Source organism: Eumetopias jubatus, unplaced genomic scaffold (genome assembly GCF_037043125.1).
Source record: "Eumetopias jubatus isolate StellerSeaLion01/CBP00866 unplaced genomic scaffold, mEumJub1_p1.0 scaffold_8, whole genome shotgun sequence".
In the NCBI taxonomy this organism is placed as follows: Eukaryota; Metazoa; Chordata; class Mammalia; order Carnivora; family Otariidae; genus Eumetopias; species Eumetopias jubatus.
Window position 1 is genome coordinate 52,055,836 of NW_028274814.1, and position 12,142 is coordinate 52,067,977.

Genomic DNA, 12,142 nt, shown 5'->3' on the forward strand with positions numbered 1-12,142 from the left:
GAGCTGGGACCAAAGCTGGTTGGGCTGGGGCATCTGGGTGGTGAAGTCGGTTAAGCATCCAACTCTTTTGATTTCAGCTCCGGTCATGATCTCAGGGCTGTGAGATCAAGCCCAGTGTCCGGCTCCGAGCTGGGTGTGGAGCCCGCTTAGGATTCTTTCTCTCCCTCTTCCTCTGCTCTCCCCCCTCCCTCTCTAAACAAACAAACAAACAAACTGGTTGGGCTAACCTTTCATTCAGTTTCACTGTGATAAAAGCCTCTTCGCTCTACTTGCCATCATGGAGAGCAGAATCGACATCTGTGAGAAAAAAACAGGCTATTGATGAATCCAGTATAATATAAATTAATCCAAGATGGCATGTGCAAGGATAGAGAGCCCTCAGACAATTGCCAAGGATTTCCAACTATTCTATCATCAATAAGCATCGACGAGAAGACACTACCAACAGTGGTGCTGTTTGCAGGGCATTGAGCCAGTCATCCTATTAAGAATTTTAGGTTGCCAGGAGTCTCACGGTATCATGGTGGTGTGTGATGACAGCTCTCTTTGGCAGTCAATACAAATGTCAATCAAATCTGCACTAAGACATGTCATTTTACAAGAACTTATTGGTTGACATGCAACTGTGGCTTCAACCAGCAACCAGTCATAACTTCTGGTCTTCGTGAATCTACTTAAAACTCTGGGCCAACCTTAAGAAGATTTGGTAAGTTTACATCAGATGATCAACCATTTAAAAAAAAAAAAAGAAAAAAAGAAAGGGAAAGAAATAAGGAGGGGGAGTTTTGGGCATATCACAAAATAGCTCTACGGTAGTGGAATATCCATTCATTCATTCGTTTAATCAATACAGAGAACCTTCTAAGAATTGTCCAGTTGCCAGACTACTTGTAGTAATGAATTCAAAGGGCTACTTTCAGTTTCAAGGAACTTATGATCTACTGAAGGGGGAGATCGTAAGAAGTGCTGTGTACTGTATTAAAACAGGGTAGTGTGGGACAGATTGCGTATGCAGCAAAACCTTTCTCTGAGGAAGCAATGATGGGAAGTATGAATAACAAGAAAGGATCTGCCATGAAAAGTTTGGAAAAAGGCATGCTAAGCAGAGGGAATAAGCAGAGGCCAGATTATATAGGATTTCTAAGAAGATAGAGTTGAGATTTTATTTTGAATGCAATAAGAAAGCCTGGAGAGAATTAAAAATAAACAGTCTAACATATTTAAAATAATCCTTCTGGTTGCTCAAGGGAGGAACAGTTGTTGGTCACCAATGAAGACAGGGAGACCAATTAAGGGACCATGTGTCCTAAGCTTAAAAATAGCACTCTAGGGGCACCTGGATGGCTCAGTCGGTTGGGCAGCCAACTCTTGATTTTGGCTCAGGACATGATCTTAGGGTCATGGGAACAAGCCCCATGTCGGGCTCTGTGCTCAGTGTGGAGTCTGCTTGAGATTTTCTCTCTCCCTCTGCCCCTCCCCCTCTCTGTTTCTCTCTCTCTCTTTCTCATATAAATAAATAAATCTTTAAAAATAGCAATAAGTTCCATGGGAAATTAAGGTAACTTTGACTTAAGTGGTAATAATGGAGAAAAATGGACAGAATTCAGGAGTTATTTTGGAGCTTGTGTCCACAGAGCTTTCTGGTGGGGTGAAAATAGGAAATAAGAGAAAGGGAAATTAAGAATGACTTTCAGGCTTTGCTCTTGAGCAATTAGGGTGGATGGTGGTACAATTCACTGAGGTTGAGGACTAGAGAAACTAGAAGAGGAATAAACTCAGGGTAGGGTGAGAAGCACAGATTCTTCTTTGGACATAAAAAAATTGAGAGGACATCCAAGTACCGTTGTCAAATAAAATGATCATTTTTATGTGTCTAGAGATGAGATCAGGGGAGCATTCCGGACTGGAGATATAAATTTTGTAGTGTCTCGATGAGATCACTAACTAGTAAGCAGAAATAGAAAAGAACCACTCCGGCACTTAGACATTGAGCAGAGGAAGAGTCAGCAAGAGAGACTGGGATGGTACAGCCAACGAGGTTCAGAGAAAACAAGAAACAGAATGTATACACCACCACTGTCAAAATTCTGCAGTATCCTGACCACAGTTGTGTTCAGACAGGTTCAAGATAAAGAATCAGGGAACTTCAGTCTTTTGAGGTGCTAGGAGAGATTTGGAGATAATTCAGTACAATGCCTTCATTTGAGCAACTTGGAACCTAGAGAAGTTTGACTTTACAAATTGTTGAGTCTGGGTGAAGAAACAGTGATTCAGCCCTTTTTATCCATCTGCTGCTTATGTTTTCCTGGATTTGGAGTGTATTTTTTTTTTCTAGAAACTTCATTTTTTAATGAACACTTCTAACAGAGCAGGGAGGTGTTCCACACCCACTTGGGTGGCTTTCTCTGTTCCTCTTTTGGAATTTGGGTATTAATAACAGTTTGATTTTCTGAATCATGAAAGGTTTTATATAGATTAGAAATCTTTAAAACATAGTTTGACTATAAATAAAAAAGAATCAAAATACTTTTAGATGTGAGGAATTTGGGGCATATTACAATCTCTCTCTCTCCCAATATTTCAGTAGATTACAAATAATTATTTACACTTTGATGAAAAGTAATTTCTGACTTTATAAAAGCCCAGCTATTACACAGTGCTGCCCTTCATGATCTCACTCTCAGTTGAGAATATTTGTTTATTCTTATGTTGAAATCTTTGAGTTTACAATTTTAGAAATAGTTGCTTGGATATATGCAGTCCTTATTTTTCACAGGAAGTGAGTTAAGTGTTGTAAGTCAGAGCACACTGAAGTCTAAAGTACCTCTCCTTATCCACCCGTGCCCTTTTCTTGGATCTTCTCTTAGTAAGGGACTACCTTGTTATCCCTCTCACCCCCCACCAAAAAGAAACTAATTTAATAAGATATAAATGTGACTAAATTGTGTCAATGTAGCACAGAGAAAAGGAAAGAAAGATGGATGAATGAATGCATGGAAGGGAAGGGAAAGAGAAAGTGAAAGAAGAAAGAAAATATGCATATCCCTCCTATCCATCCATCCATCTATATTTATTTACTTATTTATAGGCTGCCAGTCAGAAAAAAAATCTAATAAACTAAGATACTGTACTTTTAAAAATTTAATTCAGATCAAGCCCCATGTCGAGCTCCCCTCAGTGGGGAGTCTGCTTCTCCCTCTCCCCCTGCTCATGCTCTCTCTCTCTCTCTCAAATAAATAAATTTTTAAAAATAAAAAATAAAAAAATAATTCATTCTATACATCAACAAATATTTATTTAGCATTTACTATGCTCTACATACATACATAGGTGCTGAGAATACAGAAATGAACAAAACTGACAAAAATTTCTACCCTCATTCTAGTGGAGAAAAAGAGACAACAAACATAAATATAAGGATGCCAGATGATTACACATGTTATGGAGAAAAAATGAAGTGGTGAAAAAAGTGTTACGGGGAGTAGGGTGCAATTTTTGTAGGGGGTGGCATAGGTTACGCTTCATGGTGAAGGTGGTATTTCAGTCAAAACCTGAAGGAGGTGAGGCAGTGAGCCAAACAGATAAGTGGGAGGTTTTATAGGCAGAGGGAACCACAGGTGCAAAGCTCCAGAAGCAGTAGTGTACCTGGAAGGTTCAAGGAAAAGTCAGGAAGACAGTATGGCTGAAGTGGAAGGAACAAGGGGAAGAGTAGTAGATAAAATGACAGAGAAGTAACAAGGGAACAGATCATGTAGGGTCACTGAATAGGTGTTTCATTCCAAGTGAGATGGTACTCCACTGGATGGTTCAAGTGATGGAGTCACATGACCTGACAAGTTTCACAAGATTGCTTTGGTAAGAATAGAGTGTTCAGGGATTGAGGTAAAATGGGAAACCAGGTAGATAAGGTGACCGTACACCCAAGTTACCACAGATAATACCAGTTTACACCTGCTATGGATCAGTTAAAGGCCAGTCACCCTCTTTTGCAATCCTTTTCTTACCCAAAAAGTATTTCAATTTGGACACTTCTGATAAATTACATAGTTAACTGAAAGTTAGGAGGCTATTGCACCTATCTAAATAAGGGATTATTCTTGCCTGCACCAGGGTGGTAGCTGTGAAGGTGATGAACAGTGATCAGATTCAAAATTTATCTTGAAGATGAAGCTGAGAAAGTCTACTGCTGGATTTAGATGTTGTCTATGAACGAATGAAGTAAGTCTAGAGAGATGCCAAGATCTGGGTCCTGAGCAGTCAGACGGGAAGATTATGGGAGAGGCAGATTTGGGTGAAAGACCAGAAGCTGAGGTTTGGATGCATCAATATTTGAAGGTGTCAAGCATTAAAGAACAGATGTTGAGTGGGCAGTTAAAGGAGCTTGGATTCTGGGAGATTTCAGAACTGGGAAGTGTAAATTTGAGGGTAGTCAGGAAACAGACTTGATGAGGTCATCAGGGAATGAATGAAGGAAAAAGAATGCTATCTATGGACTGACCCCTGGCACTCCAGCTTTAAGAAATGGAGGTGGTGTGAGGGAACTAGTAAAAGAGCCTGAGAAGGAATGGCCAGTGAAGTAAGAAAGAACACAAAGCAGTGTGATATCCAAAGAACCAAGCAAAGAAAGTGCTTGATTGATCAACTTGTCGAGCCTGCTGGTAAGTCAAGTAAGATGTGGAATGAGAATTGACTGCTGATGCGAGCAACCCAGAAGTCATTGGTGATCTGGGGAGGAGGCATTTGGGTGGAGTGTAGTGAAGACAAAATATTTCAAATATTAAAAGTAATTCAAGAGAGAATAAAAGGAGAACAACTGAAGACAGTTGGAATAACAAAACTTTTGAGGGGTGTGATTATAAAGAGGAGAAAAAATGAGCAGGAGCTGAAGACAGAATCCAAGAGTTTTTATCTTTTTTGTTGGATTTGTTTTCTTTTTCTTTGTATTTTTTGAAGTGGGTGGAAACAGCTTTTCAATGGGCTAATCAGAATGATTCAACAAAACAGGGAAAACTGATGGGGCAGGATGGTTAGAGGTGACACTCATTAAAATGATGTCCTTGCTTGGGCCAAAAGTGGCAGGACTCTGGGTGCCACTGGAGGGGGTGGCCCGAGACTGGGTGAATCTGTAGTAAGGAAGAATGACAGAGTATATGGGCACCAATGGGGTAGGCAAGTCGGGTGGGGGCGATGATGAAAGCTTGTGGAAGACTTCTGCTACTGACTTCTTACAAACACGTGTTCTTTAGGTTTTCAGAGGATCATGACTGCCATGCTACCCCTCTTGTAGAGTCCTCCATGGCCAACAGCCTCGTGCCAGCATTATCTTCTGGATTGGGCTGCCAGGCATGTCACTGTTCCATGGCTCCGTCTCATCCCAAGACTAACTGATGCCCCTTCTCGATCTCTTTCTCTCCCATTTCTCACTGTGGTTCTTGTGAGTTTCACTGCCATTTGTCAGCTGCCCACAGCCAAGCCACACAACTTCAGCACTTCCTTAAAAGCACTTCTCCTATATACCATAAAGTGATTTGCAGAGTTTGTAGGTTTCTGTTCAACATATTGGAAGCATCTGGATGATGGACAGATAGGGCCATGACTGTGATGTCCGGCACTGATCTCAATGTACAAGCAAGTGCCCACTCTGGAAAAGTTGGTCTTCTAGAAAGAGGAACTTTTCAGGAGGCCCCATCATCCTAGTTATATGGAAATGAATGGCAAACACCCACATTTTTAGGGAGGAATCCAGGTATAGAAAGGACCCTTAACTAGGTGTATGGAGGTCTGGATCCCAGTTCTTGCTCTCACAGGCAAGTCATGTTACCTTAGAAAATGGGTTGGCGGGTGCCTGGGTGGCTCAGTAGGTTAAGCGTCTGCCTTCAGCTCAGGTCATGATCCCAGGGTCCTGGGATCGAGCCCCATGTTGGGCTCCCTGCTCAGCAGGGAGTCTGCTTCTCCCTCACCCTCTGCTACTCTCTCTCTCTCTCTGTCAAGTAAATAAACAAAATCTTAAAAAAAAAAAAAAAGAAAGTGGGTTAGGGCCTCTGGATTTCAGGTGCCTCATCTATAAAGTGAGGGTCTGAACTAAATGGTCTTTAATGTCTCTTCCAGTTTCAGAATTTAGTTCATACCTGAGCTCAGAGTAAAGGCAACAAGGCTAATGATACAATAAGAGTCGTGACCTTTTTCTAAGAATTTGGCAAAAATAACTCCTAACTAAATAAAAATGCTAGGTAAAAAACCATATTCTTGGAACCAAAAAAGGAGGAAGTAGGAAATGTTGTTTTGAAACTAAGTAAGGTTAAATGGGAGCTTTCTTTGAAAAATTCTACTTATCTTCAGAAGTTACCAGAGCTGGTGAAATCATAAAAATACCCAGTGACTCACAGAAGGGAATATTACACTTGCTATCATTAAGGCGTAAAGAATTTATTTAAAATGTAATAGAAATCACGGGTATTTCTAATGCCTGAGAAAATCCTATGTTTTGCATATGGAAAGGGCCTGATTATAATGTAATATTTGCCTGAATTTTTTAAATAGTTCCCCATGTTGTTTTTAAATTTTCTCATTACTTATTAAAGGAATCTCCCTAAATTGACAAGAGAATAGACTTAGTAAAGGTTTAGTAAACTTTGGATCTAACCCAGGTTTCTGTTATTTAATATAAATTTTCATCTTCTTAATTTCACTGCCTACCAATCTCAACCCACTATGAATAATTTCTCTAACACTTTTTTTGCCCCTTTCAAGTAGTGCTTTCTTCTGCAGATGTTGTTTTTGACCAAGCTGAACATAATTTATGTGGCTTGCACTGTAAAAGTCACGAATGTTTTCTTTGACCAAGTTGAATATAAGTTAGGCTTACACTCTTTAAGGTAGAACTGCCTGCCTTGAGGAAAATAAAAAATAGATTTATTTTTAAAAGACCAATAATAATGTAGATGTTAAAGGCCATTCTTTGTGTATGAAAAGGACCCTCGCAAATTGCTGTCAGTGATGCTGAGGATTGAAAACAGATTTTATCATATCGATCATTTTTTACAATGTTTCTTTCTATTGAATTCCCCTTATCACCAATGTCACACATTTGGAAAAGGACTCACCAGCTTTAGAGGTATAAACTATAAACAGAATGAAACTAGGAGGCCCTTGTGGATATAATCTTGGCCTCATTAACATCATTCTATTGGCAGCTAAACTGATGGGTCCTATTAAAATAAGAAACAAGGTAATAATTGTCAGAAAAAAGATGGATTTGAGACAATAAATACATTCTCTTCTGCTCCAATGCGAAATATTACAACCTGACTCCCTTTGGGATTCCCTAGGAAAGGAAGAAATTTGCTGCCAGAGCAAAGAATAAGAGTCAGGCACCAGCTCATCCTTTACCCAAGGTCACCTTCACTCCCCTGAGATCCTAGGGAACAGCTTGAGCCTCTCATAAGCCAATCAAAATTAAATGTGGAGCTAGCCTTACAGCTTTCCTTTCTGCCCATGTTCTGTGCCTTGTACTTAATTTCCTTATAAAATTAAGTTGGATTCCCCACTCAAATAGGAGAGGCATTGAAAAGGAAAGAAGAGAAGGAAAAGAAGGCTGAACAGTTGAGTATAACACTGGCAGTGTTGGAAAGCTCATAGAGAATATTTTAAAGCCAACAACCCCGTATCCGTACCTTGTTTTGTAAAGAGCCCATCTGTCTCCTTTCCCCATATCCACAGGTTTTCCCGTCAAATATCATGGACTCCGAAGTGATTTTAAATGAAAGGAAATCTGACATTATGAAGCCAGGGAATTTTGAAGAAGCTAAGGTTTAAAATGTCATTTTGAGAAGTAGGAAGTGCTAGCCAGGGGATGTTCTATAACTAATGTCTGCCTGGCTCTTTATATTCTAGAAAATGTTTCTGTGTATGTTATCTTAAAGCTCGTTTGCTCTTCATAACATCATTAAGGCCTTCCTCTCGCTCCCTTTTATGAACTGGACTGGATTTGATGTTTTGAAGAGTAAGAGAACTATATTCGTTTGCTAGAGCTGCCATGACAAAATATCACAGATTGGGTGGCTTAATCGACAGAAACTTATTTTCTCAGAGTTCCGGAGGTGAAAAGTCCAAGATGCAGGTATCAGCAGGTTTGCTTTCTCAGAGGCCTTTCTCCTGGGCTTACAGGTGACCTCACCTTCCAGCTGTGTCCTCACAGGGTTCATCTCTTCCCATTTGTCTTTGGTTTCTCCTTGTCTGCCCAAATTTCCTGTTCTTACAAGAACACCGGTCAGATTGGATGGAGGTCCACCCTAAGGGCCTCATTTTAACTTACCTCCCAAAAGGCCCTATTTCCAATGCACATTTTTGAGGTACTGGGGCTTAGGACTTCAACCTAGGACTTTGGGTGAACACAATTCAACCCACAACAGAGATAGAAACCAATAAAAAGGCTTTTCCATGTCATTGTATTCATAATCATATAAAATTGCCTGAACAATATTTAGACACTACTGGGGCACCTGAGTGGCTCGGTTGTTAAGCGTCTGCCTTCGACTCAGGTTATGATCCCAGGGTCCTGGGATCAAGCCCTGCATCATGGTCCCTGCTCAGCGGAGAGTCTGCTTCTCCCTCTCCCTCTGCTGCACACCCTGCTTGTGCTCGCTCTCTCTCTCTCTCTCTCTCTCTGTCAAATAAATAAATGAAATCTTAAAAAAAAAAATATTTAGCCACTACTCCCTTTTGGTTTTGTGCCCGAGGATGGGAAAGAGGAATCATCTAAGTCATGTTAGGCTATGGAGTTTAGCTGACTTTGCCTTCTTATGAGAGGAGCTAGATAACAGAAGGGGAGAAACTCCAACCAGCTTCTGCCAAGAATTTCCACACTTCTGCTCTACCAAACAGTAAAGAATGTTCTAGCCCTGTACTCCATAACTGAAATATAATGAGAGCCAAAGATGTAATTTTAAATTTTCTAATAGCCACATTACAAAATACTAAAAAGAGATAGGTGACATTGAGTTTAATATACCTTATTTAACCAAATATATCAACATAGTACCATCCTAACATGGAATTGATATAAAGAATTATAAATGAAATATCTTTATTTTATACTAAGTCTTCAAAATTCAATCCATATTTCCCTCTTGCAGCTCCTCTCAATGTTGACTAGCCACATTTCAAGTACTCAGGAGCTACATGTGGCTAATAGCTACTGTGTTGGACAGTACAGTTCTAAAATTTTAATACGTTTCCTGGGGCAGATGTTGTCTTGAGTAGTGAAATTTAATTAGAAGCTCTTTCCAATCCAATTACACCTCCACTTCTGAAATATTGCAATGACTTTCTTTGTTTCCTTTGGAATAGCTGGTGAAATTTCTCTCCAGTACATCTAAGGAAATATACCTGTCACAGAGATCCTAAACAGTCCTCAAGCAGGGGATCTGTGTATGTTATTCATTGACCTACAGAGCTAATATGCATATGTCTTCCAGAAAAGGATACAGTGATAATGGATACAGTGACCTTGGAATAATCTATTGCCCCTATATACCACCTGAAAAGAAAATTTTATTACGTGGCTGCTCAAAGGTCCCAGGCCCTTTGGAGATTTTCCTGAGGATCCTGCTTATCACCTAGATCCACATTTTTAGTGAGACCCAAAGAAACCGCTACTCCAGTATTCAAGTCATATTCTTTGGACCACTGAAAACACTTGTAATTCATGACAGTCTTTATCTCTGCCACCGAAGCTGATAATTTTACCAATATGATCACTTTAAAAAGACAGAGAGCATCAAAATGTAGCCCCAATGTGTCTGGTCTTGCCTGATGCTTAGATCCTAATACCTCTGATTAATGAATCTTGACTTATGGTTTAAATCAGCCAGTAGAGAAGATTTATTGAACAATTGCAGGTGGCTAGTTCAAGGTGAAAACAAAATAATTTATAACATATGGCCCCTGTTCTTAAAGCATTTAGTAGGACCTAGGAGAATCAGGACTTTACTCACATAGATCAAATAGGGTAATAGAAGGTCAGAGGAGGGATAGATCATCGAGAGAGAGTCAACAGATAAGGTTTCGGGGAGAAGAAGACTTTTTCCTGATCTTAGGATGATCCAAGTAGAAGAAAAAGTACACTGAGTTGAGAAAGAGTACTGCTTGTATGATAGTCAGTGAGAAAACTGGCTTTACCAGGGGAAGCATTTCCGTGTGGGAGGGATGGTGGTGAAGCTGGATGGGTAATATGTGGCCGATGTAAGTAGAATCTTTAACACTTGGCATATTTGGATTTGATGTAATAGTCGTTGATCACAATAGATGATTACACAGATAAGACTTACTGTGAGCAAAGTGGTGTTTCAGGATGATTTAAGCCCTCACTGACAAATGAAGAAAGAACTGATTAAGAGCAGGAAAAAAGAATGAAGAGGCTGTTGTAATCATTGATAAAGTGTGATGACAAAAGCCTGAACATGCAATATAATAAAAAGAATAGACACAATGAAGAGATGACATGAATTCTTTAAAGATATGCTCTCTGGCACTTGAGAAGCCAGAGAAGAGCCTCAAGCTTGTCAGCCCAGACAAGGGAACGAATGGGGGTGCTCATGAGGAAACACGGAGGGTCGGTGATTGGAAAGACATGTGTAAAAAGTTGGAGCTGGAGATCAGGACTTGGGCAATGTTCATGTTGGATAGCTAACCTGAGTTTATCTACCCATTAGGAAAAAAAAATATACATAGCTGTCCTAAAAGAAGAAGAAGATAGCAGGAGGGGAAGAATGAAGGGGGGAAATCGGAGGGGGAGATGAACCATGAGAGACTGTGGACTCTGAAAAACAAACTGAGGGTTCTAGAGGGGAGGGGGGTGGGGGGATGGGTTAGCCTGGTGATGGGTTTTAAAGAGGGCACGTACTGCATGGAGCACTGGGTGTTATGCACAAACAATGAATCATGGAACACTACATCAAAAACTAATGATGTAATGTATGGTGATTAACATAACAATAAAAAATCTAAAGAAAAAAATACATAGCTGTCCTAAGGAGTCTAATCAGTGCAGGAGACTCACTGCGAGGAGCAGTTTCTTTCATGTGTGTTTTGTAAAGAGAAAAAACCAAGGTTTAGCCTAAAAATCATCCATCTCTGCCCCAGACAACCTCACACTTGCCTCCAAAGATTCAAGCTCTGCACCAGTCAGAATCACTGGAGGACCTACCCTCTGACTCATACCTATTCACAGTGGTAGTTATAAAGGATGTGGGCAGTGGAAGCTGACCCCGTGTTTCATCAACAGTTTTCATCAGAGGGGAAGTGAGACAGTACAACATTACAACGTTTGGGGGAGTGGACGATTCATTGCAAATGACAAAGGGGTCCTGACATCTGTTGTGAATTACGCCTGCACAAGTTGAACGCCCCCCCTTCCTCCTTCAACTCTTCTGCCCAACCTTGTCGAGTTGTCTCTGGAAAGAAAACGGCTTCTTTTTAGTTGGACACAAATTTAAGTTGCCTGTGATAAATCACATGAAGGACAGTTCTGACATACTGCCTGGTTCTGAATAGGGCCATGATGATGATATTCTAGAAAGAAGGTCCAAATCTTTCCACGCAAAGATCATAGCCATGTCAAAGCCTTCAGGGGCTTCTTGAAGCACTGCTAAAATCCAGGAGCTAGAGAACAGACTTCGGAGCATGGGACAAATAATAAAAAGAAATCCAAGTAACAAGCACACAGCATGCATAGTTGTCCGACAGGGACATGCACGCGGGCAGAGTCTGATGTTCTGTGAACCTGATAGCTAGCTATAATATGTTCAAATAAGCAATGTCAAAGACGTCTGACAGAGGGTAGCAGGGACTCTGGCTGAAGCCCTGGGGTTCAGGCATAGGGCTTTGTGTACTGGAGGAATTCAAGGGAAAAACAACACCCAAATGACAGGGAGGAGGGTAGGAGAGATTCAGGAATGGGGGAACAAGACACAAGACCACTTCCTAAAACTGGGGAACAAGTAGGGGTTTGGTCTGAAGCCAACAAATCCTGTGACTCACTTACTGGAAATGAGTACGAAGGGGCACAGTTTACTTGACTAATGGATTAATTTATTGATCTAGATTAAATGTCTAAAAGAAGATAAAAAAAATCAGTCCTCTA

At 40.5% G+C, this 12,142-nt stretch overlaps 1 protein-coding gene across 1 annotated transcript in view; it reads left to right on the top strand.

Moving 5' to 3' along the window:
• Positions 1–12,142, top strand: part of PTPRO (protein tyrosine phosphatase receptor type O) — a 233,542-nt gene that overhangs the window by 172,963 nt on the left and 48,437 nt on the right. The window lies entirely within an intron of this gene.